This window comes from Artibeus jamaicensis, unplaced genomic scaffold (genome assembly GCF_021234435.1).
Source record: "Artibeus jamaicensis isolate MK-2021 breed Jamaican fruit bat unplaced genomic scaffold, CSHL_Jam_final contig_465, whole genome shotgun sequence".
Lineage (NCBI taxonomy): Eukaryota > Metazoa > Chordata > Mammalia > Chiroptera > Phyllostomidae > Artibeus > Artibeus jamaicensis.
The window spans coordinates 25,988,074-25,995,187 of record NW_026521843.1 but is presented as its reverse complement, the minus strand read 5'-3'; the positions used below and the strand labels follow the sequence as shown (position 1 = coordinate 25,995,187).

The 7,114-nt window shown below is 46.4% G+C and overlaps 1 non-coding gene across 1 annotated transcript; it reads right to left on the bottom strand.

Annotated features, from left to right (window-relative positions):
• Positions 1 to 4,651: 4,651 nt before the first annotated feature.
• On the bottom strand, positions 4,652 to 4,744 carry TRNAI-UAU (transfer RNA isoleucine (anticodon UAU)). Its single transcript is given in 2 exon segments — positions 4,652 to 4,687; positions 4,707 to 4,744. It is a non-coding gene; the product is annotated as a tRNA-Ile (tRNA).
• Between the last annotated feature and the right edge of the window lie 2,370 nt (positions 4,745 to 7,114).

Sequence of the window (7,114 nt, the reverse complement as noted above, 5' to 3'; positions counted from 1 at the left end):
ACACTCACTGGCCACCTTTGGGACTTACTAGAGCATTAACTCATTATCCTAAAAGACAGTAGAAAAGGGAAAAGAACCAAGCAATATTATCTAGTCTTTCTGTATGAATTATGCTTTAGGAAAACCAAATAGTCAATGGAAGGAAGAATGGCCTTTTTTGTTTTTTGTTTTTAGGAATCAGTCATAATTACAGAAGGAATAATAGAATTAGAAAACCACTATTGCATAATCCTGAATAAAATAATAAACCTGGACAAAGAGCACTGCTAAAACTGTTCCATTAGAGGCTGATGTGGAATTTTGTAATAGTGGATTTGGCTGACCACATCCGAAATCACCAATAAAATTAATATTTCTAAATGTGGAACAACTAGAACCACCTAGAACATATTTTTGCTGAATAAATAAACAGGATCTAAATATTATCGAGCTTCTAGATCTAATGGGGGGATTGAAGAGCCCATTAAAAAATGACTTGAGGATGCAATTAGCCAAATTCTGTGGAAAATTCTATAGTTCAACAAATAAAAAACATACAAGGGAGTAGGAAGAGGGGGGAAGTGATAAAAAAAGACACTTAAAAGATAGATTGATCAAATGCAGTGGGTGGACCTTATTTGGATTATGATTCAAACAAAACAACTGTAAAAATACCTGTCAAAGATAAGCATGGAAACTTGAACACTGACTAGGTGTTATTAGATGATGAGGAGGCATTGTTGTTGATCTTGCTGGGTGTAATAATGATACCGTGGTTCTGCTGTTTTTAAATGTGGCTACCTGGTGTGTACACGTACTGAAGTATTTACAAGTTAAACTAAACCATATCTGGGATTTCCTTTAAAATATTCCAGTGCCTGCAGGCGTAGGGAAAGAGATAGATGAAACAACGTTTACGATCCTTGAACGTCCTGATGATGGATGGTTAATGGGGGTTAAAGACATTATTTTCTCTTCTGTTGGGTATTTTCCACAATAAAGAACTGGGCTTTTATTTTGTTGAATTTTAAATGGACTGTGTTCCTACAGATCACAGCCCTGAGGCTGTGTTCTGACCTACTGCAAGTTTAACAGTATCCCCTTCTTCTGTCCACACTGAGGCCACATGCCCAATGTCTGTAGGGCAAAGATGAGATAAATTAGTCAGGGGTTAAGAAAACAGAAAAGCAAGCCATAAGGGGAGAGGGGAGGGAAGCAGGTGGGCTGGCACCCACCCCCACACTGGGGATTGATGGGAAGTGGTGAGACCGGGATGGGGGGTAAATGGAGGACCGCATGCCCATCTAATGGGAGCAGCTGATGTTGCCAGGTGGGAATAAGGGCCCCAGATAGCCAAGTCTGATTTTTTCACTACAAAGTTGAAATTTGGGCATTTCACTAAAATCTCCCAGGTCGTAGACAAATGATCCCCCCTCACCACCCCCCCAAATAAAATCTAAACGCTTTGCAAGTCAGTGCTAGAGACCCAAACAAAACCTGTCCGGAGGCTAGATTTGTTCCACAGACTGCTGTTTTGTGCCAACACCAGGCCATGTCATGCATTATACGGTAATGAATCAATAACTGGTTGACATTCTTAGCCGTTGGGTCACACGGCTGGGACAACTGAGATTGCACACATCTGAAAGCCCCAGATCCTTTTTTAAAAAATATATTTCATTGATTGTGTCATTACAGTTGTTCTATTTCCCCCCTTCATTCCCCTCCACCCTGCACACCCCTCCTCCACCATTCCCCCCCTTTAGTTTATGACCACGTGTCTCAAGTTCTTTAGGTTCTATATTTCCCATACTATTCTTACCCTCCCCCCTATCTATTTTCTACCTACTGTCTATGCTACTTATTCTCTGTACCTTCTCCCCCCTTCTCCTCCTCCCACTCCCCTGTTGCTAACCCTCCATGAGATCTTCATTTCTGTGGTTCTGCTCCTGATCTAGCTGCCCTCTTAGTTTTGAAAGCCCCAGATCCTTTACATGCAAACAGCTGTCAAGCCGGGCATCCCCCACACTGAACTCTGAACTGAACATAGGCTTACAATTGTCTCTATCAAATTGCGTCTTGTCATTTGTCAGAAACATTTGTTTCTGGACTGGCTCTACTGTTCCTCCAGATTCTACTGGATTTGCTCTCCCTCTGTCTTCATATCAAACACAGTTTGAATAAGCCTGTCTTCATCCAAGCCATGTACAAAGCTAATAATGTCAGCCTTGGGTATGCCAGGCTTCTCTCCCGCTAGAGATCAGCTGTAAGTTCCACCTACATTTGAAGTTCATCTACTCATCTTCCCCCTTAAAGCTACCATACATTATACACCCATTAGTCTTGTGGTAATAATAATGCCACCTCCTTACCTCTGTATAGTACTTTATGGGTTTTAAAGCATTTTCCCATAATTTTGACTTGATCTTTATCACCCATCACAAGTTTAAAACATCCTGTCACTAGAACATTAAGATGTTGGATTACAAACCTGCCAACCATCTGTTTGTCACCCACTGATAACTTACTAGCTGGGGATTTCTAGAGTAAATAGAGAAAGAGCAACTCATTTGGCTTCCTGCCTTCTGACCTCACCAGAAAAAGAGTTCCCCAAACCACCACCTTTCCACTAATAACCAATAGGTACAGAAACAGTATTTAAGAGGAAGAATGTTCTAACCATAAAGAGTTGACAAAAATAGAATGTGATGTCTTGTGAAGAAATTACATTTCGATGCCAGAAGTTTTCAAATAGGAGCTGGGGTTTTCTAGACTGGATTCCAAGGTGGACAGGAGTGGAGCAGAATGATCTTCCATTCATTTACTTCTGTCCAGATGGGGAGTTGCTCTGTGCTCGGCTTTCCAAAGTACCCATTTCTTGCAATAAATAACAGGAACGTACTCTAAGCAAGTCTGATCATTTTTATGCTTTGAACATTTTAAAAATTAATTCCACCGTTAAAAGCAGTTTTCACCAAATTTTTCTCTTTAAAACGCTGACTGTTCCATATCATGGAATATATTCAGCCATTAAAAGAAATAAAATACTGATATAGGGTAGGGTATGAATGAATCGTTAAAAAATTAGACTAACTAAAAGCAGTCAGTCTCAAAAGACCACATACTATATGATTCCATTTATGAGAAAGTCCACAATAAGGAAATTTTCGGAGACAGAAAGTAGATGAGTCGGTACTTGGGGATGGAATGGGAGGCAGAGGGGCGCTAAGGGTTGAATGGTTTCTTACTGAGGTGATGACAATGTTCTAAAAATTGACTGGTGATGAAAATGTCCTAAAATTATGGTGCTGGTTACACATATCTGTGAATATACAATACTAAAATCCATTGAATTATACGCTCTAAATGGGTGAATTGTGTGGTATGAGAATTATATATCAACAAAACTTTAAAAAAATTTGATGGAGATACTTGTTTCCAGGCCTGACCTAGATTTTTAAAGGGGTGTTCTCACCACCTGCTGAGCGGAAGTCCCAGGTTGGGTGAGGAACCCGCCCCCAGGTTAGATGAGGTGGGCCGGCCTTCTCACCGTGCCCTGAGCCTCGCCATTCTAAATCTGGACTAGGGTATAGCCAAAGGGAAAAACAAGAGCTCCACCCACCACCCACATTTTCTCTGAGCTGTCCAGGTCTAGCTTCTCACCACTCCAAGTAATATTTCCATCCCAGGATTTAACTTCCATCATGTCTATAAAAACAGCTGAAACCACTCTGGGGAGAACACATCCAGGAAGCCTCTCATCCTGTCTAAACGCGTTCCCTGACTCACCCACACCTCCTGGGGATGTGGGGGGCATCCACCCACCCCGGGGCACCTACCTGCCCCTCAGTAAAGCAGCCCGCACGCCTCCGAGGAGTGTTCTGTACTGGGTTAAAATAAATAAACAAACAAGCAAACAAACAAACAAACCAGCTCGCCACTAGTGGGGGGTAAGGATGGGGAACAGATTTCCTGCCCCAGGCCTCACCTCCAAGATTCTAAACCTGGGATTGCTGGCCTGCATGAAAGAACATCCGCCACTGGGATGGCACTGAAAAATATCTGCTCCCTGGTTTATCAAAGAATTCCACCACTGCAGAGTGACACCGGGGACAAGGGACCCAGAACGGGACGAGAAAGGCGCCCCAGGTACACTTCCCAAAGTCTGTCCATCGGCCCAGATTCGTCTAAGTAAGGAAGGGCCCGCGCGGTCTACGTGTATCCACAGATCAGGGGAGGGTAATGATTGGTTATTACTATCGAACAGGGTTGGGAGGGACTGTTCCCCTCGCGCCCCCATGCGGGGCCTCTGGCCCCAACTCCCGGGAGGGGTCGCCCGGCCCCGCCCCGCCACCCAGCGCGCGACGCGCCACGCCCGGCTCTGAACGGGGAGCAGCATCCAGGAACCGGCTCGTCCGGTGCTGAGAGTTCGAGCACGCCTCGTAGGGTGGGGCACCCGGGATTTTCTAACTTGGTCCCTGTTACGGGTGCAGCGCCCCTGGACCTCCAAGCCACACCCCACTACTGTAGCCGGAACTGGGTGCCATTAATGGAAATGCCGAGGCGATAAACTAGGAGGTAGCAGTAGGTAAACCGAGAGAGGGTTAAAGAGAGACCACCTTGTTCCCTCGGAAGGGACATAAAAGGGGGAGTTTGGTACTCAAAAGGGACGTGCTCCAGGTGAGGCTCGAACTCACAACCTCGGCATTGCTCTACAAGTACTGCTGTATAAGTACCGCGCGCTAACCGATTGCGCCACTGGAGCTCCGCTAAGCCGGCCTCGCGATGACTCTATCAGGGTTTCCCCGGGCTGGTGCGGGCGTCCGCGGAGCATGCGCACTTGCAATTTATGGTCCGGCGGCACTGAGCTGGGTCCAGAGCCGCCCGCACCTTCAGGCATGGCCGCCTCCAGAAGAGTAAACCGGATGAATCTCGCGAGGGCCTCCCTCCGAGATGAAGGGGTGGGCTGGCAGGGCCGCGACGATGGGCGAGCCGCTGGGGCCTAGAACAGAGCTCAGCCCACCTCCCGGGACAGTGCAGGAGGAGGAGCCCTGCCCGCTGCCGTCTGAAACCACCTCTGCTTCCTCCGTGGAGCTTCGCCAACCCGGAGCGGACCGTGCGGGTAGCAGGCCCTGGTCTCCAAGACTGGGCGGGCGGGCCTGGCTTAGCGGTGACGCGGGATGAAGGGTGGGGCCAGGAGGGGCAGTGTTGGCTTCCGGGCTGCCGCTGCCCCGGGGCTGCTGCCTGGGGCCCCATGCCCCCACGTGACTGATGGATGGGTGGACCCCACCCCTGGAAGTCCGAGGGAGCAGGCAAACCCGCGAAAGTGCGAACCACGGGCCTTCCAGTGGGGCAGCTAGGGACGGTCCAGCCCTGAGAGGCAGAGAGGGGTCCGCGGCCGAGCTTTGAAGACCGGACAGGGCGGGGCTTCAGTATCAGAACCTTGTACCCCGAAAGTTTTCCGGGGTCCCTTCTACCATTCTGAGCAGGTTGCAGGGGGCACTCCGGGCAGAAGGCGTGTCCCAGAAATCGTTTCAAGCCACGGGCGTTCTGGGGACATGATGATAGCCCTGGCCTTAGACAGGATGCAGGCTAAGCCGCACGTGTTTTACTGGGCCACACGTTTTGCTTAATTTTAAAACTAGCTCCTATTATTTAAAATAAAGAGATCTCATACAAAGATCCGGATACCACTTTTTTAAAAAAAAACAAAAAATATAAACACTGTACCCAAGGCTGAATTATGATCATCCTGTGCCTTAGGCACTTTTGTCTATGTGGGCCCCTCAAATTTTTAAAAAATTTTCTTTTACTACTGCAAAATATAGAGAGATATAAACCAGGCTGAAGTTCGATGCTATTGTTACATTTATTATTACACTTTTTTCCTACAGGTTTCAAAAGGTATTTCAATGTAAGCATTATGGGGGGGGGGGAGGCTCTAGGCCCTGTTGCTCCTATAACTAGTTGATAACTCCACCGGTAGCCTGCACCCCCCTGGGAAAGGAGCTGCGGCCACCTCCACAAAGCCCCTACCACGCCCCACCCCCTTGGTTTATTCTGCCTCGGCTGCCTCAGTGGATTGTGTCCTGGGCCTCTGTTAGCATGTTGGTCACTCTGTGTGGTTACCCGTGCTTCCCTGACAGAGCCAGAAGACCAAACAACAGGACACTATGTCAATGGATTGGGGAAACCACCTACTGAGAAAGAAGTGATGGGGAAGAATAAAGATCATGTGTGTCGTTACCTTGATGCTGACTTATCCACAGTAATGGGTTGTGTTAGGGCAGCAATTTTCAATTTTATCACAGCACACATAAACTAATTATTAAAATTCCATAGCACACCAAAATATAATTTTTTTGCCAATCTGACCAAAAAAAAAAAATAGGTATGATTTTGATTCACTTACACCAGATGGCTATTGTTGTGTTGACTGTTGTTTTTTTATTTGATAATCTAAGGAGAAAGAGGTCAGTGCCCTTGACTAGTGAGCTATTGCATATTTTTTAAAATTCTTGCAGTGCACCTGTTGAAAATACCTGTGTTAAGGTTAACTAGTACTGAGCGACAATAGTCTTGAACAGAAGAGATCAGAGTGATCAGCAGGTGATGAAGAGATTGTGACAGGTTCTGTGTAAGGCAGGGGCTTCCTGAAGATGGGGTTTTAAAGAAGTTCAATGCCATGTGCAGACTTGAGTTACCCAGAGAAAGGAGGTAGGTGAGGCTTTCCAGATGGTTTTATAAAGTGAGAGACCCACATCCAGAGCAAGAGCTCAGAAAGGGCACCATCAACAACCTTGCAAGATCCTACCAGGCACCAGGCAGGCGATGGGATGCAGAATTGTTTACAACATGCCAGGATTAGGGCGCTTTGGAGCATTCATGGGCAAATTCAGGATAAATCAAGGACAGTGCAGAGTGAGCCTTTGATATAAGTCCCTCCCCAAAAGCTGAAACAGGCTGTAAAGTTAAATGCAGCCTTTTAAAAAAAGTTAAAGTTAAATTTTTCCCCTAAATGGAAAGGGATTAATTTCCTGGTAAACAAGAAAGTAAGTTGTGGACCCTTATACAGTGTCTTCTCAAATCCAGTGGCATTTGGAAAGTCTCCTCTTCCTCCTGAGTCCCTCAGGTA